Below are 24073 nucleotides of genomic sequence, written 5' to 3' on the forward strand. Positions count from 1 at the left end.
TGCAAGATGCTTATGGTCCTTCTCTAATAATGGACCAACTTTCTCTCTCTCCTTACCTGTGGTTCTGCCTGGCTACTGGGGCTACCAGTTGTAAGCCTGCAGCCCACAGGGAGTTGGTTTGTTCCTCTCACACATGTAAATGGGTAAGCATTCAAGTGCACACACCTGCCTACGTCCACAGACCCTCGCGCACACACACTTTTGTCAACAAGCTTTTTCGCAATTAAGAGTATCAGGGACCCATGTTGAAATACAAAAGCAGCACACCACGTGACGGCCATCACATAGAGTCCAGCAGCAAATGGGAAACGTTTAACTAGCTGTGGTCCTATTACTTGCGCTCTACCGTGGAACAACTGCTGGATGAGTCCTGCTGGAGAATATTGAACCTACAACAAGTCTGAGGTAAATAAAAATTCCACAGGAATATAATCAAACAGGGACCCACAACCCTTCCAAGCCAGATAGGAGTCGAACCTACAATCTTCTGATCCGTAGTCAGACGCGTTATCCATTGCGCCACTGGCCCTATGTAGACTTACGCATCCTTTTGTCCTTAAGTGGGCTAGAAAGTGTGTGTATGTGTGTGTGAAGGCACAAGGAAACCCATCTGACCTCCTGGAAGTCTGTTCTGTGAGGTTTTCCCAAGTTTTACAAAGGACTTTAGGAGAAGGAAGCACCTAAAAGCTAGGCGAAATGGTCCTAGATCCAAGGAAATCTTTTAGATCAGGCTCAGTTTCTTAAATAGTTTGCATTAACATAATCAGTTCCAGGTCTGTGTGGGGCTGAGCTTGAGAACTCCTTAGTAAGTAGGCGTTTACAACAATAAGGGGTTTAATATTACAACACAGGTGAACATTCAGACACATTATCATAAGCTCACCTTGTCCAGGGACCCAAGCATGCTGCCTTTCCACTCTCAGAGCCCTTCACCTACCCTACTGTGCAGCTGTTTCACCTTTAATATCACTGTTCCACAGGCAGCGTGACGTCACAATGCTCCTTGTCTGTAGCCCGACCCAGGAGCCTTTGCAAACCTGGTATAATCTACATACTTACGGTGTGTTTAGTCTTGGACCACAAATGCAGTGAAGAATAATGGATTGCTACTCTTCATACATTTTTGACCATTGGCTCAGATTTGAATGCGTACTGGCCATCTGAGCATCTCTGCCAGGCCACCCTATGTCTAGAGACTGTAGATTTAGAGAGTTTATAAACATTGTCAGTTCATCAATAAAGTGTGCTCGCTTCGGCAGCACATATACTAAAATTGGAACGATACAGAGAAGATTAGCATGGCCCCTGCGCAAGGATGACACGCAAATTCGTGAAGCGTTCCATATTTTTAACAGCTTTCAGGAGAGAAATCTTTTTTGTTTTCAAGACTAATTGAAAAAATAAAGCAGGTCCCAGTGCTGTCCCCGTAATATGTATTTTTCAATTAGTCTCTCCTCAACATTTTTAATGTATTTGCTTTGCAGTAAAGAAGGTGCGCTCTATGTTCAGCTGCATTTAGCAAGGAAGCCTGCAGGACTTCTGGGACTTTTCTTTCTCTTTTTTAGCCTCACTGTCATTATTCTTCACCACCCCCAAATCTATACTGCTGCAGTGTTGTGTTGCTTTGTGGGAAGCAGGACAAAGAGAAGGGCAGGGCCTATGCAAATGAAGGCCTCAGGGATGTCTGGGAGTGCCTTTTTAGCAGTATTGTTAAAGTCCACCTTGCAACCGGATTGGTCGGGTAAGCTGAAAAACACCATGCCAGATTGGGCACCAGGTGTCTAGGCGCTTGGAGGACATATTGGGTCTACATCCCTCAGTTTCTGAGGTCCAAGAAATGTTCACCCTCTACCCTAATAGAGAGGTCTTGGCCGATCGTGGCTGAGAGGGGAAGAAGGTAGCAGTGCAAGATGCTTATGGTCCTTCTCTAATAATGGACCAACTTTCTCTCTCTCCTTACCTGTGGTTCTGCCTGGCTACTGGGGCTACCAGTTGTAAGCCTGCAGCCCACAGGGAGTTGGTTTGTTCCTCTCACACATGTAAATGGGTAAGCATTCAAGTGCACACACCTGCCTACGTCCACAGACCCTCGCGCACACACACTTTTGTCAACAAGCTTTTTCGCAATTAAGAGTATCAGGGACCCATGTTGAAATACAAAAGCAGCACACCACGTGACGGCCATCACATAGAGTCCAGCAGCAAATGGGAAACGTTTAACTAGCTGTGGTCCTATTACTTGCGCTCTACCGTGGAACAACTGCTGGATGAGTCCTGCTGGAGAATATTGAACCTACAACAAGTCTGAGGTAAATACAAATTCCACAGGAATATAATCAAACAGGGACCTACAACCCTTCCAAGCCAGATAGGAGTCGAACCTACAATCTTCTGATCCGTAGTCAGACGCGTTATCCATTGCGCCACTGGCCCTATGTAGACTTACGCATCCTTTTGTCCTTAAGTGGGCTAGAAAGTGTGTGTATGTGTGTGTGAAGGCACAAGGAAACCCATCTGACCTCCTGGAAGTCTGTTCTGTGAGGTTTTCCCAAGTTTTACAAAGGACTTTAGGAGAAGGAAGCACCTAAAAGCTAGGCGAAATGGTCCTAGATCCAAGGAAATCTTTTAGATCAGGCTCAGTTTCTTAAATAGTTTGCATTAACATAATCAGTTCCAGGTCTGTGTGGGGCTGAGCTTGAGAACTCCTTAGTAAGTAGGCGTTTACAACAATAAGGGGTTTAATATTACAACACAGGTGAACATTCAGACACATTATCATAAGCTCACCTTGTCCAGGGACCCAAGCATGCTGCCTTTCCACTCTCAGAGCCCTTCACCTAACCTACTGTGCAGCTGTTTCACCTTTAATATCACTGTTCCACAGGCAGCGTGACGTCACAATGCTCCTTGTCTGTAGCCCGACCCAGGAGCCTTTGCAAACCTGGTATAATCTACATACTTACGGTGTGTTTAGTCTTGGACCACAAATGCAGTGAAGAATAATGGATTGCTACTCTTCATACATTTTTGACCATTGGCTCAGATTTGAATGCGTACTGGCCATCTGAGCATCTCTGCCAGGCCACCCTATGTCTAGAGACTGTAGATTTAGAGAGTTTATAAACATTGTCAGTTCATCAATAAAGTGTGCTCGCTTCGGCAGCACATATACTAAAATTGGAACGATACAGAGAAGATTAGCATGGCCCCTGCGCAAGGATGACACGCAAATTCGTGAAGCGTTCCATATTTTTAACAGCTTTCAGGAGAGAAATCTTTTTTGTTTTCAAGACTAATTGAAAAAATAAAGCAGGTCCCAGTGCTGTCCCCGTAATATGTATTTTTCAATTAGTCTCTCCTCAACATTTTTAATGTATTTGCTTTGCAGTAAAGAAGGTGCGCTCTATGTTCAGCTGCATTTAGCAAGGAAGCCTGCAGGACTTCTGGGACTTTTCTTTCTCTTTTTTAGCCTCACTGTCATTATTCTTCACCACCCCCAAATCTATACTGCTGCAGTGTTGTGTTGCTTTGTGGGAAGCAGGACAAAGAGAAGGGCAGGGCCTATGCAAATGAAGGCCTCAGGGATGTCTGGGAGTGCCTTTTTAGCAGTATTGTTAAAGTCCACCTTGCAACCGGATTGGTCGGGTAAGCTGAAAAACACCATGCCAGATTGGGCACCAGGTGTCTAGGCGCTTGGAGGACATATTGGGTCTACATCCCTCAGTTTCTGAGGTCCAAGAAATGTTCACCCTCTACCCTAATAGAGAGGTCTTGGCCGATCGTGGCTGAGAGGGGAAGAAGGTAGCAGTGCAAGATGCTTATGGTCCTTCTCTAATAATGGACCAACTTTCTCTCTCTCCTTACCTGTGGTTCTGCCTGGCTACTGGGGCTACCAGTTGTAAGCCTGCAGCCCACAGGGAGTTGGTTTGTTCCTCTCACACATGTAAATGGGTAAGCATTCAAGTGCACACACCTGCCTACGTCCACAGACCCTCGCGCACACACACTTTTGTCAACAAGCTTTTTCGCAATTAAGAGTATCAGGGACCCATGTTGAAATACAAAAGCAGCACACCACGTGACGGCCATCACATAGAGTCCAGCAGCAAATGGGAAACGTTTAACTAGCTGTGGTCCTATTACTTGCGCTCTACCGTGGAACAACTGCTGGATGAGTCCTGCTGGAGAATATTGAACCTACAACAAGTCTGAGGTAAATAAAAATTCCACAGGAATATAATCAAACAGGGACCTACAACCCTTCCAAGCCAGATAGGAGTCGAACCTACAATCTTCTGATCCGTAGTCAGACGCGTTATCCATTGCGCCACTGGCCCTATGTAGACTTACGCATCCTTTTGTCCTTAAGTGGGCTAGAAAGTGTGTGTATGTGTGTGTGAAGGCACAAGGAAACCCATCTGACCTCCTGGAAGTCTGTTCTGTGAGGTTTTCCCAAGTTTTACAAAGGACTTTAGGAGAAGGAAGCACCTAAAAGCTAGGCGAAATGGTCCTAAATCCAAGGAAATCTTTTAGATCAGGCTCAGTTTCTTAAATAGTTTGCATTAACATAATCAGTTCCAGGTCTGTGTGGGGCTGAGCTTGAGAACTCCTTAGTAAGTAGGCGTTTACAACAATAAGGGGTTTAATATTACAACACAGGTGAACATTCAGACACATTATCATAAGCTCACCTTGTCCAGGGACCCAAGCATGCTGCCTTTCCACTCTCAGAGCCCTTCACCTACCCTACTGTGCAGCTGTTTCACCTTTAATATCACTGTTCCACAGGCAGCGTGACGTCACAATGCTCCTTGTCTGTAGCCCGACCCAGGAGCCTTTGCAAACCTGGTATAATCTACATACTTACGGTGTGTTTAGTCTTGGACCACAAATGCAGTGAAGAATAATGGATTGCTACTCTTCATACATTTTTGACCATTGGCTCAGATTTGAATGCGTACTGGCCATCTGAGCATCTCTGCCAGGCCACCCTATGTCTAGAGACTGTAGATTTAGAGAGTTTATAAACATTGTCAGTTCATCAATAAAGTGTGCTCGCTTCGGCAGCACATATACTAAAATTGGAACGATACAGAGAAGATTAGCATGGCCCCTGCGCAAGGATGACACGCAAATTCATGAAGCGTTCCATATTTTTAACAGCTTTCAGGAGAGAAATCTTTTTTGTTTTCAAGACTAATTGAAAAAATAAAGCAGGTCCCAGTGCTGTCCCCGTAATATGTATTTTTCAATTAGTCTCTCCTCAACGTTTTTAATGTATTTGCTTTGCAGTAAAGAAGGTGCGCTCTATGTTCAGCTGCATTTAGCAAGGAAGCCTGCAGGACTTCTGGGACTTTTCTTTCTCTTTTTTAGCCTCACTGTCATTATTCTTCACCACCCCCAAATCTATACTGCTGCAGTGTTGTGTTGCTTTGTGGGAAGCAGGACAAAGAGAAGGGCAGGGCCTATGCAAATGAAGGCCTCAGGGATGTCTGGGAGTGCCTTTTTAGCAGTATTGTTAAAGTCCACCTTGCAACCGGATTGGTCGGGTAAGCTGAAAAACACCATGCCAGATTGGGCACCAGGTGTCTAGGCGCTTGGAGGACATATTGGGTCTACATCCCTCAGTTTCTGAGGTCCAAGAAATGTTCACCCTCTACCCTAATAGAGAGGTCTTGGCCGATCGTGGCTGAGAGGGGAAGAAGGTAGCAGTGCAAGATGCTTATGGTCCTTCTCTAATAATGGACCAACTTTCTCTCTCTCCTTACCTGTGGTTCTGCCTGGCTACTGGGGCTACCAGTTGTAAGCCTGCAGCCCACAGGGAGTTGGTTTGTTCCTCTCACACATGTAAATGGGTAAGCATTCAAGTGCACACACCTGCCTACGTCCACAGACCCTCGCGCACACACACTTTTGTCAACAAGCTTTTTCGCAATTAAGAGTATCAGGGACCCATGTTGAAATACAAAAGCAGCACACCACGTGACGGCCATCACATAGAGTCCAGCAGCAAATGGGAAACGTTTAACTAGCTGTGGTCCTATTACTTGCGCTCTACCGTGGAACAACTGCTGGATGAGTCCTGCTGGAGAATATTGAACCTACAACAAGTCTGAGGTAAATAAAAATTCCACAGGAATATAATCAAACAGGGACCTACAACCCTTCCAAGCCAGATAGGAGTCGAACCTACAATCTTCTGATCCGTAGTCAGACGCGTTATCCATTGCGCCACTGGCCCTATGTAGACTTACGCATCCTTTTGTCCTTAAGTGGGCTAGAAAGTGTGTGTATGTGTGTGTGAAGGCACAAGGAAACCCATCTGACCTCCTGGAAGTCTGTTCTGTGAGGTTTTCCCAAGTTTTACAAAGGACTTTAGGAGAAGGAAGCACCTAAAAGCTAGGCGAAATGGTCCTAGATCCAAGGAAATCTTTTAGATCAGGCTCAGTTTCTTAAATAGTTTGCATTAACATAATCAGTTCCAGGTCTGTGTGGGGCTGAGCTTGAGAACTCCTTAGTAAGTAGGCGTTTACAACAATAAGGGGTTTAATATTACAACACAGGTGAACATTCAGACACATTATCATAAGCTCACCTTGTCCAGGGACCCAAGCATGCTGCCTTTCCACTCTCAGAGCCCTTCACCTACCCTACTGTGCAGCTGTTTCACCTTTAATATCACTGTTCCACAGGCAGCGTGACGTCACAATGCTCCTTGTCTGTAGCCCGACCCAGGAGCCTTTGCAAACCTGGTATAATCTACATACTTACGGTGTGTTTAGTCTTGGACCACAAATGCAGTGAAGAATAATGGATTGCTACTCTTCATACATTTTTGACCATTGGCTCAGATTTGAATGCGTACTGGCCATCTGAGCATCTCTGCCAGGCCACCCTATGTCTAGAGACTGTAGATTTAGAGAGTTTATAAACATTGTCAGTTCATCAATAAAGTGTGCTCGCTTCGGCAGCACATATACTAAAATTGGAACGATACAGAGAAGATTAGCATGGCCCCTGCGCAAGGATGACACGCAAATTCGTGAAGCGTTCCATATTTTTAACAGCTTTCAGGAGAGAAATCTTTTTTGTTTTCAAGACTAATTGAAAAAATAAAGCAGGTCCCAGTGCTGTCCCCGTAATATGTATTTTTCAATTAGTCTCTCCTCAACATTTTTAATGTATTTGCTTTGCAGTAAAGAAGGTGCGCTCTATGTTCAGCTGCATTTAGCAAGGAAGCCTGCAGGACTTCTGGGACTTTTCTTTCTCTTTTTTAGCCTCACTGTCATTATTCTTCACCACCCCCAAATCTATACTGCTGCAGTGTTGTGTTGCTTTGTGGGAAGCAGGACAAAGAGAAGGGCAGGGCCTATGCAAATGAAGGCCTCAGGGATGTCTGGGAGTGCCTTTTTAGCAGTATTGTTAAAGTCCACCTTGCAACCGGATTGGTCGGGTAAGCTGAAAAACACCATGCCAGATTGGGCACCAGGTGTCTAGGCGCTTGGAGGACATATTGGGTCTACATCCCTCAGTTTCTGAGGTCCAAGAAATGTTCACCCTCTACCCTAATAGAGAGGTCTTGGCCGATCGTGGCTGAGAGGGGAAGAAGGTAGCAGTGCAAGATGCTTATGGTCCTTCTCTAATAATGGACCAACTTTCTCTCTCTCCTTACCTGTGGTTCTGCCTGGCTACTGGGGCTACCAGTTGTAAGCCTGCAGCCCACAGGGAGTTGGTTTGTTCCTCTCACACATGTAAATGGGTAAGCATTCAAGTGCACACACCTGCCTACGTCCACAGACCCTCGCGCACACACACTTTTGTCAACAAGCTTTTTCGCAATTAAGAGTATCAGGGACCCATGTTGAAATACAAAAGCAGCACACCACGTGACGGCCATCACATAGAGTCCAGCAGCAAATGGGAAACGTTTAACTAGCTGTGGTCCTATTACTTGCGCTCTACCGTGGAACAACTGCTGGATGAGTCCTGCTGGAGAATATTGAACCTACAACAAGTCTGAGGTAAATAAAAATTCCACAGGAATATAATCAAACAGGGACCTACAACCCTTCCAAGCCAGATAGGAGTCGAACCTACAATCTTCTGATCCGTAGTCAGACGCGTTATCCATTGCGCCACTGTCCCTATGTAGACTTACGCATCCTTTTGTCCTTAAGTGGGCTAGAAAGTGTGTGTATGTGTGTGTGAAGGCACAAGGAAACCCATCTGACCTCCTGGAAGTCTGTTCTGTGAGGTTTTCCCAAGTTTTACAAAGGACTTTAGGAGAAGGAAGCACCTAAAAGCTAGGCGAAATGGTCCTAGATCCAAGGAAATCTTTTAGATCAGGCTCAGTTTCTTAAATAGTTTGCATTAACATAATCAGTTCCAGGTCTGTGTGGGGCTGAGCTTGAGAACTCCTTAGTAAGTAGGCGTTTACAACAATAAGGGGTTTAATATTACAACACAGGTGAACATTCAGACACATTATCATAAGCTCACCTTGTCCAGGGACCCAAGCATGCTGCCTTTCCACTCTCAGAGCCCTTCACCTACCCTACTGTGCAGCTGTTTCACCTTTAATATCACTGTTCCACAGGCAGCGTGACGTCACAATGCTCCTTGTCTGTAGCCCGACCCAGGAGCCTTTGCAAACCTGGTATAATCTACATACTTACGGTGTGTTTAGTCTTGGACCACAAATGCAGTGAAGAATAATGGATTGCTACTCTTCATACATTTTTGACCATTGGCTCAGATTTGAATGCGTACTGGCCATCTGAGCATCTCTGCCAGGCCACCCTATGTCTAGAGACTGTAGATTTAGAGAGTTTATAAACATTGTCAGTTCATCAATAAAGTGTGCTCGCTTCGGCAGCACATATACTAAAATTGGAACGATACAGAGAAGATTAGCATGGCCCCTGCGCAAGGATGACACGCAAATTCGTGAAGCGTTCCATATTTTTAACAGCTTTCAGGAGAGAAATCTTTTTTGTTTTCAAGACTAATTGAAAAAATAAAGCAGGTCCCAGTGCTGTCCCCGTAATATGTATTTTTCAATTAGTCTCTCCTCAACATTTTTAATGTATTTGCTTTGCAGTAAAGAAGGTGCGCTCTATGTTCAGCTGCATTTAGCAAGGAAGCCTGCAGGACTTCTGGGACTTTTCTTTCTCTTTTTTAGCCTCACTGTCATTATTCTTCACCACCCCCAAATCTATACTGCTGCAGTGTTGTGTTGCTTTGTGGGAAGCAGGACAAAGAGAAGGGCAGGGCCTATGCAAATGAAGGCCTCAGGGATGTCTGGGAGTGCCTTTTTAGCAGTATTGTTAAAGTCCACCTTGCAACCGGATTGGTCGGGTAAGCTGAAAAACACCATGCCAGATTGGGCACCAGGTGTCTAGGCGCTTGGAGGACATATTGGGTCTACATCCCTCAGTTTCTGAGGTCCAAGAAATGTTCACCCTCTACCCTAATAGAGAGGTCTTGGCCGATCGTGGCTGAGAGGGGAAGAAGGTAGCAGTGCAAGATGCTTATGGTCCTTCTCTAATAATGGACCAACTTTCTCTCTCTCCTTACCTGTGGTTCTGCCTGGCTACTGGGGCTACCAGTTGTAAGCCTGCAGCCCACAGGGAGTTGGTTTGTTCCTCTCACACATGTAAATGGGTAAGCATTCAAGTGCACACACCTGCCTACGTCCACAGACCCTCGCGCACACACACTTTTGTCAACAAGCTTTTTCGCAATTAAGAGTATCAGGGACCCATGTTGAAATACAAAAGCAGCACACCACGTGACGGCCATCACATAGAGTCCAGCAGCAAATGGGAAACGTTTAACTAGCTGTGGTCCTATTACTTGCGCTCTACCGTGGAACAACTGCTGGATGAGTCCTGCTGGAGAATATTGAACCTACAACAAGTCTGAGGTAAATACAAATTCCACAGGAGCATAATCAAACAGGGACCTACAACCCTTCCGAGCCAGATAGGAGTCGAACCTACAATCTTCTGATCTGTAGTCAGACGCGTTATCCATTGCGCCACTGGCCCTATGTAGACTTACGCATCCTTTTGTCCTTAAGTGGGCTAGAAAGTGTGTGTATGTGTGTGTGAAGGCACAAGGAAACCCATCTGACCTCCTGGAAGTCTGTTCTGTGAGGTTTTCCCAAGTTTTACAAAGGACTTTAGGAGAAGGAAGCACCTAAAAGCTAGGCGAAATGGTCCTAGATCCAAGGAAATCTTTTAGATCAGGCTCAGTTTCTTAAATAGTTTGCATTAACATAATCAGTTCCAGGTCTGTGTGGGGCTGAGCTTGAGAACTCCTTAGTAAGTAGGCGTTTACAACAATAAGGGGTTTAATATTACAACACAGGTGAACATTCAGACACATTATCATAAGCTCACCTTGTCCAGGGACCCAAGCATGCTGCCTTTCCACTCTCAGAGCCCTTCACCTAACCTACTGTGCAGCTGTTTCACCTTTAATATCACTGTTCCACAGGCAGCGTGACGTCACAATGCTCCTTGTCTGTAGCCCGACCCAGGAGCCTTTGCAAACCTGGTATAATCTACATACTTACGGTGTGTTTAGTCTTGGACCACAAATGCAGTGAAGAATAATGGATTGCTACTCTTCATACATTTTTGACCATTGGCTCAGATTTGAATGCGTACTGGCCATCTGAGCATCTCTGCCAGGCCACCCTATGTCTAGAGACTGTAGATTTAGAGAGTTTATAAACATTGTCAGTTCATCAATAAAGTGTGCTCGCTTCGGCAGCACATATACTAAAATTGGAACGATACAGAGAAGATTAGCATGGCCCCTGCGCAAGGATGACACGCAAATTCGTGAAGCGTTCCATATTTTTAACAGCTTTCAGGAGAGAAATCTTTTTTGTTTTCAAGACTAATTGAAAAAATAAAGCAGGTCCCAGTGCTGTCCCCGTAATATGTATTTTTCAATTAGTCTCTCCTCAACATTTTTAATGTATTTGCTTTGCAGTAAAGAAGGTGCGCTCTATGTTCAGCTGCATTTAGCAAGGAAGCCTGCAGGACTTCTGGGACTTTTCTTTCTCTTTTTTAGCCTCACTGTCATTATTCTTCACCACCCCCAAATCTATACTGCTGCAGTGTTGTGTTGCTTTGTGGGAAGCAGGACAAAGAGAAGGGCAGGGCCTATGCAAATGAAGGCCTCAGGGATGTCTGGGAGTGCCTTTTTAGCAGTATTGTTAAAGTCCACCTTGCAACCGGATTGGTCGGGTAAGCTGAAAAACACCATGCCAGATTGGGCACCAGGTGTCTAGGCGCTTGGAGGACATATTGGGTCTACATCCCTCAGTTTCTGAGGTCCAAGAAATGTTCACCCTCTACCCTAATAGAGAGGTCTTGGCCGATCGTGGCTGAGAGGGGAAGAAGGTAGCAGTGCAAGATGCTTATGGTCCTTCTCTAATAATGGACCAACTTTCTCTCTCTCCTTACCTGTGGTTCTGCCTGGCTACTGGGGCTACCAGTTGTAAGCCTGCAGCCCACAGGGAGTTGGTTTGTTCCTCTCACACATGTAAATGGGTAAGCATTCAAGTGCACACACCTGCCTACGTCCACAGACCCTCGCGCACACACACTTTTGTCAACAAGCTTTTTCGCAATTAAGAGTATCAGGGACCCATGTTGAAATACAAAAGCAGCACACCACGTGACGGCCATCACATAGAGTCCAGCAGCAAATGGGAAACGTTTAACTAGCTGTGGTCCTATTACTTGCGCTCTACCGTGGAACAACTGCTGGATGAGTCCTGCTGGAGAATATTGAACCTACAACAAGTCTGAGGTAAATAAAAATTCCACAGGAATATAATCAAACAGGGACCTACAACCCTTCCAAGCCAGATAGGAGTCGAACCTACAATCTTCTGATCCGTAGTCAGACGCGTTATCCATTGCGCCACTGGCCCTATGTAGACTTACGCATCCTTTTGTCCTTAAGTGGGCTAGAAAGTGTGTGTATGTGTGTGTGAAGGCACAAGGAAACCCATCTGACCTCCTGGAAGTCTGTTCTGTGAGGTTTTCCCAAGTTTTACAAAGGACTTTAGGAGAAGGAAGCACCTAAAAGCTAGGCGAAATGGTCCTAAATCCAAGGAAATCTTTTAGATCAGGCTCAGTTTCTTAAATAGTTTGCATTAACATAATCAGTTCCAGGTCTGTGTGGGGCTGAGCTTGAGAACTCCTTAGTAAGTAGGCGTTTACAACAATAAGGGGTTTAATATTACAACACAGGTGAACATTCAGACACATTATCATAAGCTCACCTTGTCCAGGGACCCAAGCATGCTGCCTTTCCACTCTCAGAGCCCTTCACCTACCCTACTGTGCAGCTGTTTCACCTTTAATATCACTGTTCCACAGGCAGCGTGACGTCACAATGCTCCTTGTCTGTAGCCCGACCCAGGAGCCTTTGCAAACCTGGTATAATCTACATACTTACGGTGTGTTTAGTCTTGGACCACAAATGCAGTGAAGAATAATGGATTGCTACTCTTCATACATTTTTGACCATTGGCTCAGATTTGAATGCGTACTGGCCATCTGAGCATCTCTGCCAGGCCACCCTATGTCTAGAGACTGTAGATTTAGAGAGTTTATAAACATTGTCAGTTCATCAATAAAGTGTGCTCGCTTCGGCAGCACATATACTAAAATTGGAACGATACAGAGAAGATTAGCATGGCCCCTGCGCAAGGATGACACGCAAATTCATGAAGCGTTCCATATTTTTAACAGCTTTCAGGAGAGAAATCTTTTTTGTTTTCAAGACTAATTGAAAAAATAAAGCAGGTCCCAGTGCTGTCCCCGTAATATGTATTTTTCAATTAGTCTCTCCTCAACATTTTTAATGTATTTGCTTTGCAGTAAAGAAGGTGCGCTCTATGTTCAGCTGCATTTAGCAAGGAAGCCTGCAGGACTTCTGGGACTTTTCTTTCTCTTTTTTAGCCTCACTGTCATTATTCTTCACCACCCCCAAATCTATACTGCTGCAGTGTTGTGTTGCTTTGTGGGAAGCAGGACAAAGAGAAGGGCAGGGCCTATGCAAATGAAGGCCTCAGGGATGTCTGGGAGTGCCTTTTTAGCAGTATTGTTAAAGTCCACCTTGCAACCGGATTGGTCGGGTAAGCTGAAAAACACCATGCCAGATTGGGCACCAGGTGTCTAGGCGCTTGGAGGACATATTGGGTCTACATCCCTCAGTTTCTGAGGTCCAAGAAATGTTCACCCTCTACCCTAATAGAGAGGTCTTGGCCGATCGTGGCTGAGAGGGGAAGAAGGTAGCAGTGCAAGATGCTTATGGTCCTTCTCTAATAATGGACCAACTTTCTCTCTCTCCTTACCTGTGGTTCTGCCTGGCTACTGGGGCTACCAGTTGTAAGCCTGCAGCCCACAGGGAGTTGGTTTGTTCCTCTCACACATGTAAATGGGTAAGCATTCAAGTGCACACACCTGCCTACGTCCACAGACCCTCGCGCACACACACTTTTGTCAACAAGCTTTTTCGCAATTAAGAGTATCAGGGACCCATGTTGAAATACAAAAGCAGCACACCACGTGACGGCCATCACATAGAGTCCAGCAGCAAATGGGAAACGTTTAACTAGCTGTGGTCCTATTACTTGCGCTCTACCGTGGAACAACTGCTGGATGAGTCCTGCTGGAGAATATTGAACCTACAACAAGTCTGAGGTAAATAAAAATTCCACAGGAATATAATCAAACAGGGACCTACAACCCTTCCAAGCCAGATAGGAGTCGAACCTACAATCTTCTGATCCGTAGTCAGACGCGTTATCCATTGCGCCACTGGCCCTATGTAGACTTACGCATCCTTTTGTCCTTAAGTGGGCTAGAAAGTGTGTGTATGTGTGTGTGAAGGCACAAGGAAACCCATCTGACCTCCTGGAAGTCTGTTCTGTGAGGTTTTCCCAAGTTTTACAAAGGACTTTAGGAGAAGGAAGCACCTAAAAGCTAGGCGAAATGGTCCTAGATCCAAGGAAATCTTTTAGATCAGGCTCAGTTTCTTAAATAGTTTGCATTAACATAATCAGTTCCAGGTCTGTGTGGGGCTGAGCTTGAGAACTCCTTAGTAAGTAGGCGTTTACAACAATAAGGGGTTTAATATTACAACACAGGTGAACATTCAGACACATTATCATAAGCTCACCTTGTCCAGGGACCCAAGCATGCTGCCTTTCCACTCTCAGAGCCCTTCACCTACCCTACTGTGCAGCTGTTTCACCTTTAATATCACTGTTCCACAGGCAGCGTGACGTCACAATGCTCCTTGTCTGTAGCCCGACCCAGGAGCCTTTGCAAACCTGGTATAATCTACATACTTACGGTGTGTTTAGTCTTGGACCACAAATGCAGTGAAGAATAATGGATTGCTACTCTTCATACATTTTTGACCATTGGCTCAGATTTCAATGCGTACTGGCCATCTGAGCATCTCTGCCAGGCCACCCTATGTCTAGAGACTGTAGATTTAGAGAGTTTATAAACATTGTCAGTTCATCAATAAAGTGTGCTCGCTTCGGCAGCACATATACTAAAATTGGAACGATACAGAGAAGATTAGCATGGCCCCTGCGCAAGGATGACACGCAAATTCGTGAAGCGTTCCATATTTTTAACAGCTTTCAGGAGAGAAATCTTTTTTGTTTTCAAGACTAATTGAAAAAATAAAGCAGGTCCCAGTGCTGTCCCCGTAATATGTATTTTTCAATTAGTCTCTCCTCAACATTTTTAATGTATTTGCTTTGCAGTAAAGAAGGTGCGCTCTATGTTCAGCTGCATTTAGCAAGGAAGCCTGCAGGACTTCTGGGACTTTTCTTTCTCTTTTTTAGCCTCACTGTCATTATTCTTCACCACCCCCAAATCTATACTGCTGCAGTGTTGTGTTGCTTTGTGGGAAGCAGGACAAAGAGAAGGGCAGGGCCTATGCAAATGAAGGCCTCAGGGATGTCTGGGAGTGCCTTTTTAGCAGTATTGTTAAAGTCCACCTTGCAACCGGATTGGTCGGGTAAGCTGAAAAACACCATGCCAGATTGGGCACCAGGTGTCTAGGCGCTTGGAGGACATATTGGGTCTACATCCCTCAGTTTCTGAGGTCCAAGAAATGTTCACCCTCTACCCTAATAGAGAGGTCTTGGCCGATCGTGGCTGAGAGGGGAAGAAGGTAGCAGTGCAAGATGCTTATGGTCCTTCTCTAATAATGGACCAACTTTCTCTCTCTCCTTACCTGTGGTTCTGCCTGGCTACTGGGGCTACCAGTTGTAAGCCTGCAGCCCACAGGGAGTTGGTTTGTTCCTCTCACACATGTAAATGGGTAAGCATTCAAGTGCACACACCTGCCTACGTCCACAGACCCTCGCGCACACACACTTTTGTCAACAAGCTTTTTCGCAATTAAGAGTATCAGGGACCCATGTTGAAATACAAAAGCAGCACACCACGTGACGGCCATCACATAGAGTCCAGCAGCAAATGGGAAACGTTTAACTAGCTGTGGTCCTATTACTTGCGCTCTACCGTGGAACAACTGCTGGATGAGTCCTGCTGGAGAATATTGAACCTACAACAAGTCTGAGGTAAATAAAAATTCCACAGGAATATAATCAAACAGGGACCTACAACCCTTCCAAGCCAGATAGGAGTCGAACCTACAATCTTCTGATCCGTAGTCAGACGCGTTATCCATTGCGCCACTGTCCCTATGTAGACTTACGCATCCTTTTGTCCTTAAGTGGGCTAGAAAGTGTGTGTATGTGTGTGTGAAGGCACAAGGAAACCCATCTGACCTCCTGGAAGTCTGTTCTGTGAGGTTTTCCCAAGTTTTACAAAGGACTTTAGGAGAAGGAAGCACCTAAAAGCTAGGCGAAATGGTCCTAGATCCAAGGAAATCTTTTAGATCAGGCTCAGTTTCTTAAATAGTTTGCATTAACATAATCAGTTCCAGGTCTGTGTGGGGCTGAGCTTGAGAACTCCTTAGTAAGTAGGCGTTTACAACAATAAGGGGTTTAATATTACAACACAGGTGAACATTCAGACACATTATCATAAGCTCACCTTGTCCAGGGACCCAAGCATGCTGCCTTTCCACTCTCAGAGCCCTTCACCTACCCTACTGTGCAGCTGTTTCACCTTTAATATCACTGTTCCACAGGCAGCGTGACGTCACAATGCTCCTTGTCTGTAGCCCGACCCAGGAGCCTTTGCAAACCTGGTATAATCTACATACTTACGGTGTGTTTAGTCTTGGACCACAAATGCAGTGAAGAATAATGGATTGCTACTCTTCATACATTTTTGACCATTGGCTCAGATTTGAATGCGTACTGGCCATCTGAGCATCTCTGCCAGGCCACCCTATGTCTAGAGACTGTAGATTTAGAGAGTTTATAAACATTGTCAGTTCATCAATAAAGTGTGCTCGCTTCGGCAGCACATATACTAAAATTGGAACGATACAGAGAAGATTAGCATGGCCCCTGCGCAAGGATGACACGCAAATTCGTGAAGCGTTCCATATTTTTAACAGCTTTCAGGAGAGAAATCTTTTTTGTTTTCAAGACTAATTGAAAAAATAAAGCAGGTCCCAGTGCTGTCCCCGTAATATGTATTTTTCAATTAGTCTCTCCTCAACATTTTTAATGTATTTGCTTTGCAGTAAAGAAGGTGCGCTCTATGTTCAGCTGCATTTAGCAAGGAAGCCTGCAGGACTTCTGGGACTTTTCTTTCTCTTTTTTAGCCTCACTGTCATTATTCTTCACCACCCCCAAATCTATACTGCTGCAGTGTTGTGTTGCTTTGTGGGAAGCAGGACAAAGAGAAGGGCAGGGCCTATGCAAATGAAGGCCTCAGGGATGTCTGGGAGTGCCTTTTTAGCAGTATTGTTAAAGTCCACCTTGCAACCGGATTGGTCGGGTAAGCTGAAAAACACCATGCCAGATTGGGCACCAGGTGTCTAGGCGCTTGGAGGACATATTGGGTCTACATCCCTCAGTTTCTGAGGTCCAAGAAATGTTCACCCTCTACCCTAATAGAGAGGTCTTGGCCGATCGTGGCTGAGAGGGGAAGAAGGTAGCAGTGCAAGATGCTTATGGTCCTTCTCTAATAATGGACCAACTTTCTCTCTCTCCTTACCTGTGGTTCTGCCTGGCTACTGGGGCTACCAGTTGTAAGCCTGCAGCCCACAGGGAGTTGGTTTGTTCCTCTCACACATGTAAATGGGTAAGCATTCAAGTGCACACACCTGCCTACGTCCACAGACCCTCGCGCACACACACTTTTGTCAACAAGCTTTTTCGCAATTAAGAGTATCAGGGACCCATGTTGAAATACAAAAGCAGCACACCACGTGACGGCCATCACATAGAGTCCAGCAGCAAATGGGAAACGTTTAACTAGCTGTGGTCCTATTACTTGCGCTCTACCGTGGAACAACTGCTGGATGAGTCCTGCTGGAGAATATTGAACCTACAACAAGTCTGAGGTAAATACAAATTCCACAGGAGCATAATCAAACAGGGACCTACAACCCTTCCGAGCCAGATAGGAGTCGAACCTACAATCTTCTGATCTGTAGTCAGACGCGTTATCCATTGCGCCACTGGCCCTATGTAGACTTACGCATCCTTTTGTCCTTAAGTGGGCTAGAAAGTGTGTGTATGTGTGTGTGAAGGCACAAGGAAACCCATCTGACCTCCTGGAAGTCTGTTCTGTGAGGTTTTCCCAAGTTTTACAAAGGACTTTAGGAGAAGGAAGCACCTAAAAGCTAGGCGAAATGGTCCTAGATCCAAGGAAATCTTTTAGATCAGGCTCAGTTTCTTAAATAGTTTGCATTAACATAATCAGTTCCAGGTCTGTGTGGGGCTGAGCTTGAGAACTCCTTAGTAAGTAGGCGTTTACAACAATAAGGGGTTTAATATTACAACACAGGTGAACATTCAGACACATTATCATAAGCTCACCTTGTCCAGGGACCCAAGCATGCTGCCTTTCCACTCTCAGAGCCCTTCACCTAACCTACTGTGCAGCTGTTTCACCTTTAATATCACTGTTCCACAGGCAGCGTGACGTCACAATGCTCCTTGTCTGTAGCCCGACCCAGGAGCCTTTGCAAACCTGGTATAATCTACATACTTACGGTGTGTTTAGTCTTGGACCACAAATGCAGTGAAGAATAATGGATTGCTACTCTTCATACATTTTTGACCATTGGCTCAGATTTGAATGCGTACTGGCCATCTGAGCATCTCTGCCAGGCCACCCTATGTCTAGAGACTGTAGATTTAGAGAGTTTATAAACATTGTCAGTTCATCAATAAAGTGTGCTCGCTTCGGCAGCACATATACTAAAATTGGAACGATACAGAGAAGATTAGCATGGCCCCTGCGCAAGGATGACACGCAAATTCGTGAAGCGTTCCATATTTTTAACAGCTTTCAGGAGAGAAATCTTTTTTGTTTTCAAGACTAATTGAAAAAATAAAGCAGGTCCCAGTGCTGTCCCCGTAATATGTATTTTTCAATTAGTCTCTCCTCAACATTTTTAATGTATTTGCTTTGCAGTAAAGAAGGTGCGCTCTATGTTCAGCTGCATTTAGCAAGGAAGCCTGCAGGACTTCTGGGACTTTTCTTTCTCTTTTTTAGCCTCACTGTCATTATTCTTCACCACCCCCAAATCTATACTGCTGCAGTGTTGTGTTGCTTTGTGGGAAGCAGGACAAAGAGAAGGGCAGGGCCTATGCAAATGAAGGCCTCAGGGATGTCTGGGAGTGCCTTTTTAGCAGTATTGTTAAAGTCCACCTTGCAACCGGATTGGTCGGGTAAGCTGAAAAACACCATGCCAGATTGGGCACCAGGTGTCTAGGCGCTTGGAGGACATATTGGGTCTACATCCCTCAGTTTCTGAGGTCCAAGAAATGTTCACCCTCTACCCTAATAGAGAGGTCTTGGCCGATCGTGGCTGAGAGGGGAAGAAGGTAGCAGTGCAAGATGCTTATGGTCCTTCTCTAATAATGGACCAACTTTCTCTCTCTCCTTACCTGTGGTTCTGCCTGGCTACTGGGGCTACCAGTTGTAAGCCTGCAGCCCACAGGGAGTTGGTTTGTTCCTCTCACACATGTAAATGGGTAAGCATTCAAGTGCACACACCTGCCTACGTCCACAGACCCTCGCGCACACACACTTTTGTCAACAAGCTTTTTCGCAATTAAGAGTATCAGGGACCCATGTTGAAATACAAAAGCAGCACACCACGTGACGGCCATCACATAGAGTCCAGCAGCAAATGGGAAACGTTTAACTAGCTGTGGTCCTATTACTTGCGCTCTACCGTGGAACAACTGCTGGATGAGTCCTGCTGGAGAATATTGAACCTACAACAAGTCTGAGGTAAATAAAAATTCCACAGGAATATAATCAAACAGGGACCTACAACCCTTCCAAGCCAGATAGGAGTCGAACCTACAATCTTCTGATCCGTAGTCAGACGCGTTATCCATTGCGCCACTGGCCCTATGTAGACTTACGCATCCTTTTGTCCTTAAGTGGGCTAGAAAGTGTGTGTATGTGTGTGTGAAGGCACAAGGAAACCCATCTGACCTCCTGGAAGTCTGTTCTGTGAGGTTTTCCCAAGTTTTACAAAGGACTTTAGGAGAAGGAAGCACCTAAAAGCTAGGCGAAATGGTCCTAGATCCAAGGAAATCTTTTAGATCAGGCTCAGTTTCTTAAATAGTTTGCATTAACATAATCAGTTCCAGGTCTGTGTGGGGCTGAGCTTGAGAACTCCTTAGTAAGTAGGCGTTTACAACAATAAGGGGTTTAATATTACAACACAGGTGAACATTCAGACACATTATCATAAGCTCACCTTGTCCAGGGACCCAAGCATGCTGCCTTTCCACTCTCAGAGCCCTTCACCTACCCTACTGTGCAGCTGTTTCACCTTTAATATCACTGTTCCACAGGCAGCGTGACGTCACAATGCTCCTTGTCTGTAGCCCGACCCAGGAGCCTTTGCAAACCTGGTATAATCTACATACTTACGGTGTGTTTAGTCTTGGACCACAAATGCAGTGAAGAATAATGGATTGCTACTCTTCATACATTTTTGACCATTGGCTCAGATTTGAATGCGTACTGGCCATCTGAGCATCTCTGCCAGGCCACCCTATGTCTAGAGACTGTAGATTTAGAGAGTTTATAAACATTGTCAGTTCATCAATAAAGTGTGCTCGCTTCGGCAGCACATATACTAAAATTGGAACGATACAGAGAAGATTAGCATGGCCCCTGCGCAAGGATGACACGCAAATTCGTGAAGCGTTCCATATTTTTAACAGCTTTCAGGAGAGAAATCTTTTTTGTTTTCAAGACTAATTGAAAAAATAAAGCAGGTCCCAGTGCTGTCCCCGTAATATGTATTTTTCAATTAGTCTCTCCTCAACATTTTTAATGTATTTGCTTTGCAGTAAAGAAGGTGCGCTCTATGTTCAGCTGCATTTAGCAAGGAAGCCTGCAGGACTTCTGGGACTTTTCTTTCTCTTTTTTAGCCTCACTGTCATTATTCTTCACCACCCCCAAATCTATACTGCTGCAGTGTTATGTTGCTTTGTGGGAAGCAGGACAAAGAGAAGGGCAGGGCCTATGCAAATGAAGGCCTCAGGGATGTCTGGGAGTGCCTTTTTAGCAGTATTGTTAAAGTCCACCTTGCAACCGGATTGGTCGGGTAAGCTGAAAAACACCATGCCAGATTGGGCACGAGGTGTCTAGGCGCTTGGAGGACATATTGGGTCTACATCCCTCAGTTTCTGAGGTCCAAGAAATGTTCACCCTCTACCCTAATAGAGAGGTCTTGGCCGATCGTGGCTGAGAGGGGAAGAAGGTAGCAGTGCAAGATGCTTATGGTCCTTCTCTAATAATGGACCAACTTTCTCTCTTTCCTTACCTGTGGTTCTGCCTGGCTACTGGGGCTACCAGTTGTAAGCCTGCAGCCCACAGGGAGTTGGTTTGTTCCTCTCACACATGTAAATGGGTAAGCATTCAAGTGCACACACCTGCCTATGTCCACAGACCCTCGCGCACACACACTTTTGTCAACAAGCTTTTTCGCAATTAAGAGTATCAGGGACCCATGTTGAAATACAAAAGCAGCACACCACGTGACGGCCATCACATAGAGTCCAGCAGCAAATGGGAAACGTTTAACTAGCTGTGGTCCTATTACTTGCGCTCTACCGTGGAACAACTGCTGGATGAGTCCTGCTGGAGAATATTGAACCTACAACAAGTCTGAGGTAAATAAAAATTCCACAGGAATATAATCAAACAGGGACCTACAACCCTTCCGAGCCAGATAGGAGTCAAACCTACAATCTTCTGATCCGTAGTCAGACGCGTTATCCATTGCGCCACTGGCCCTATGTAGACTTACGCATCCTTTTGTCCTTAAGTGGGCTAGAAACTGTGTGTATGTGTGTGTGAAGGCACAAGGAAACCCATCTGACTCCTGGAAGTCTGTTCTGTGAGGTTTTCCCAAGTTTTACAAAGGACTTTAGGAGAAGGAAGCACCTAAAAGCTAGGCGAAATGGTCCTAGATCCAAGGAAATCTTTTAGATCAGGCTCAGTTTCTTAAATAGTTTGCATTAACATAATCAGTTCCAGGTCTGTGTGGGGCTGAGCTTGAGAACTCCTTAGTAAGTAGGCGTTTACAACAATAAGGGGTTTAATATTACAACACAGGTGAACATTCAGACACATTATCATAAGCTCACCTTGTCCAGGGACCCAAGCATGCTGCCTTTCCACTCTCAGAGCCCTTCACCTAACCTACTGTGCAGCTGTTTCACCTTTAATATCACTGTTCCACAGGCAGCGTGACGTCACAATGCTCCTTGTCTGTAGCCCGACCCAGGAGCCTTTGCAAACCTGGTATAATCTACATACTTACGGTGTGTTTAGTCTTGGACCACAAATGCAGTGAAGAATAATGGATTGCTACTCTTCATACATTTTTGACCATTGGCTCAGATTTGAATGCGTACTGGCCATCTGAGCATCTCTGCCAGGCCACCCTATGTCTAGAGACTGTAGATTTAGAGAGTTTATAAACATTGTCAGTTCATCAATAAAGTGTGCTCGCTTCGGCAGCACATATACTAAAATTGGAACGATACAGAGAAGATTAGCATGGCCCCTGCGCAAGGATGACACGCAAATTCGTGAAGCGTTCCATATTTTTAACAGCTTTCAGGAGAGAAATCTTTTTTGTTTTCAAGACTAATTGAAAAAATAAAGCAGGTCCCAGTGCTGTCCCCGTAATATGTATTTTTCAATTAGTCTCTCCTCAACATTTTTAATGTATTTGCTTTGCAGTAAAGAAGGTGCGCTCTATGTTCAGCTGCATTTAGCAAGGAAGCCTGCAGGACTTCTGGGACTTTTCTTTCTCTTTTTTAGCCTCACTGTCATTATTCTTCACCACCCCCAAATCTATACTGCTGCAGTGTTGTGTTGCTTTGTGGGAAGCAGGACAAAGAGAAGGGCAGGGCCTATGCAAATGAAGGCCTCAGGGATGTCTGGGAGTGCCTTTTTAGCAGTATTGTTAAAGTCCACCTTGCAACCGGATTGGTCGGGTAAGCTGAAAAACACCATGCCAGATTGGGCACCAGGTGTCTAGGCGCTTGGAGGACATATTGGGTCTACATCCCTCAGTTTCTGAGGTCCAAGAAATGTTCACCCTCTACCCTAATAGAGAGGTCTTGGCCGATCGTGGCTGAGAGGGGAAGAAGGTAGCAGTGCAAGATGCTTATGGTCCTTCTCTAATAATGGACCAACTTTCTCTCTCTCCTTACCTGTGGTTCTGCCTGGCTACTGGGGCTACCAGTTGTAAGCCTGCAGCCCACAGGGAGTTGGTTTGTTCCTCTCACACATGTAAATGGGTAAGCATTCAAGTGCACACACCTGCCTACGTCCACAGACCCTCGCGCACACACACTTTTGTCAACAAGCTTTTTCGCAATTAAGAGTATCAGGGACCCATGTTGAAATACAAAAGCAGCACACCACGTGACGGCCATCACATAGAGTCCAGCAGCAAATGGGAAACGTTTAACTAGCTGTGGTCCTATTACTTGCGCTCTACTGTGGAACAACTGCTGGATGAGTCCTGCTGGAGAATATTGAACCTACAACAAGTCTGAGGTAAATAAAAATTCCACAGGAATATAATCAAACAGGGACCTACAACCCTTCCAAGCCAGATAGGAGTCGAACCTACAATCTTCTGATCCGTAGTCAGACGCGTTATCCATTGCGCCACTGGCCCTATGTAGACTTACGCATCCTTTTGTCCTTAAGTGGGCTAGAAAGTGTGTGTATGTGTGTGTGAAGGCACAAGGAGACCCATCTGACCTCCTGGAAGTCTGTTCTGTGAGGTTTTCCCAAGTTTTACAAAGGACTTTAGGAGAAGGAAGCACCTAAAAGCTAGGCGAAATGGTCCTAGATCCAAGGAAATCTTTTAGATCAGGCTCAGTTTCTTAAATAGTTTGCATTAACATAATCAGTTCCAGGTCTGTGTGGGGCTGAGCTTGAGAACTCCTTAGTAAGTAGGCGTTTACAACAATAAGGGGTTTAATATTACAACACAGGTGAACATTCAGACACATTATCATAAGCTCACCTTGTCCAGGGACCCAAGCATGCTGCCTTTCCACTCTCAGAGCCCTTCACCTACCCTACTGTGCAGCTGTTTCACCTTTAATATCACTGTTCCACAGGCAGCGTGACGTCACAATGCTCCTTGTCTGTAGCCCGACCCAGGAGCCTTTGCAAACCTGGTATAATCTACATACTTACGGTGTGTTTAGTCTTGGACCACAAATGCAGTGAAGAATAATGGATTGCTACTCTTCATACATTTTTGACCATTGGCTCAGATTTGAATGCGTACTGGCCATCTGAGCATCTCTGCCAGGCCACCCTATGTCTAGAGACTGTAGATTTAGAGAGTTTATAAACATTGT

The 24073-nt window shown here is 45.3% G+C and overlaps 14 non-coding genes across 14 annotated transcripts; 12 read left to right on the forward strand and 2 right to left on the reverse strand.

Annotated features, from left to right (window-relative positions):
* The first annotated feature begins 1243 nt into the window (after positions 1-1243).
* LOC147704866 (U6 spliceosomal RNA) lies at positions 1244-1350 on the forward strand. The gene has a single exon (XR_015297836.1). It is a non-coding gene; the product is annotated as a U6 spliceosomal RNA (small nuclear RNA).
* Positions 1351-3147: 1797 nt separating this feature from the next.
* Positions 3148-3254, forward strand: LOC147704867 (U6 spliceosomal RNA). The gene has a single exon (XR_015297837.1). It is a non-coding gene; the product is annotated as a U6 spliceosomal RNA (small nuclear RNA).
* Positions 3255-5051: 1797 nt separating this feature from the next.
* LOC147704868 (U6 spliceosomal RNA) lies at positions 5052-5158 on the forward strand. The gene has a single exon (XR_015298251.1). It is a non-coding gene; the product is annotated as a U6 spliceosomal RNA (small nuclear RNA).
* Positions 5159-6955: 1797 nt separating this feature from the next.
* LOC147704869 (U6 spliceosomal RNA) lies at positions 6956-7062 on the forward strand. The gene has a single exon (XR_015297838.1). It is a non-coding gene; the product is annotated as a U6 spliceosomal RNA (small nuclear RNA).
* A 1797-nt stretch (positions 7063-8859) lies between these two features.
* LOC147704870 (U6 spliceosomal RNA) lies at positions 8860-8966 on the forward strand. The gene has a single exon (XR_015297839.1). It is a non-coding gene; the product is annotated as a U6 spliceosomal RNA (small nuclear RNA).
* A 1010-nt stretch (positions 8967-9976) lies between these two features.
* TRNAC-ACA (transfer RNA cysteine (anticodon ACA)) lies at positions 9977-10049 on the reverse strand. The gene has a single exon. It is a non-coding gene; the product is annotated as a tRNA-Cys (tRNA).
* Positions 10050-10763: 714 nt separating this feature from the next.
* Positions 10764-10870, forward strand: LOC147704872 (U6 spliceosomal RNA). The gene has a single exon (XR_015297840.1). It is a non-coding gene; the product is annotated as a U6 spliceosomal RNA (small nuclear RNA).
* A 1797-nt stretch (positions 10871-12667) lies between these two features.
* Positions 12668-12774, forward strand: LOC147704873 (U6 spliceosomal RNA). Its single transcript, XR_015298252.1, has one exon. It is a non-coding gene; the product is annotated as a U6 spliceosomal RNA (small nuclear RNA).
* A 1797-nt stretch (positions 12775-14571) lies between these two features.
* On the forward strand, positions 14572-14678 carry LOC147704874 (U6 spliceosomal RNA). Its single transcript, XR_015297841.1, has one exon. It is a non-coding gene; the product is annotated as a U6 spliceosomal RNA (small nuclear RNA).
* A 1797-nt stretch (positions 14679-16475) lies between these two features.
* LOC147704875 (U6 spliceosomal RNA) lies at positions 16476-16582 on the forward strand. The gene has a single exon (XR_015297842.1). It is a non-coding gene; the product is annotated as a U6 spliceosomal RNA (small nuclear RNA).
* A 1010-nt stretch (positions 16583-17592) lies between these two features.
* On the reverse strand, positions 17593-17665 carry TRNAC-ACA (transfer RNA cysteine (anticodon ACA)). The gene has a single exon. It is a non-coding gene; the product is annotated as a tRNA-Cys (tRNA).
* A 714-nt stretch (positions 17666-18379) lies between these two features.
* On the forward strand, positions 18380-18486 carry LOC147704877 (U6 spliceosomal RNA). The gene has a single exon (XR_015297843.1). It is a non-coding gene; the product is annotated as a U6 spliceosomal RNA (small nuclear RNA).
* A 1797-nt stretch (positions 18487-20283) lies between these two features.
* LOC147704878 (U6 spliceosomal RNA) lies at positions 20284-20390 on the forward strand. The gene has a single exon (XR_015297845.1). It is a non-coding gene; the product is annotated as a U6 spliceosomal RNA (small nuclear RNA).
* A 1796-nt stretch (positions 20391-22186) lies between these two features.
* LOC147704879 (U6 spliceosomal RNA) lies at positions 22187-22293 on the forward strand. The gene has a single exon (XR_015297846.1). It is a non-coding gene; the product is annotated as a U6 spliceosomal RNA (small nuclear RNA).
* Positions 22294-24073: the final 1780 nt, after the last annotated feature.

The sequence above is a fragment of the Lissotriton vulgaris genome, chromosome 7 (assembly GCF_964263255.1).
Source record: "Lissotriton vulgaris chromosome 7, aLisVul1.2, whole genome shotgun sequence".
NCBI lineage: Eukaryota > Metazoa > Chordata > Amphibia > Caudata > Salamandridae > Lissotriton > Lissotriton vulgaris.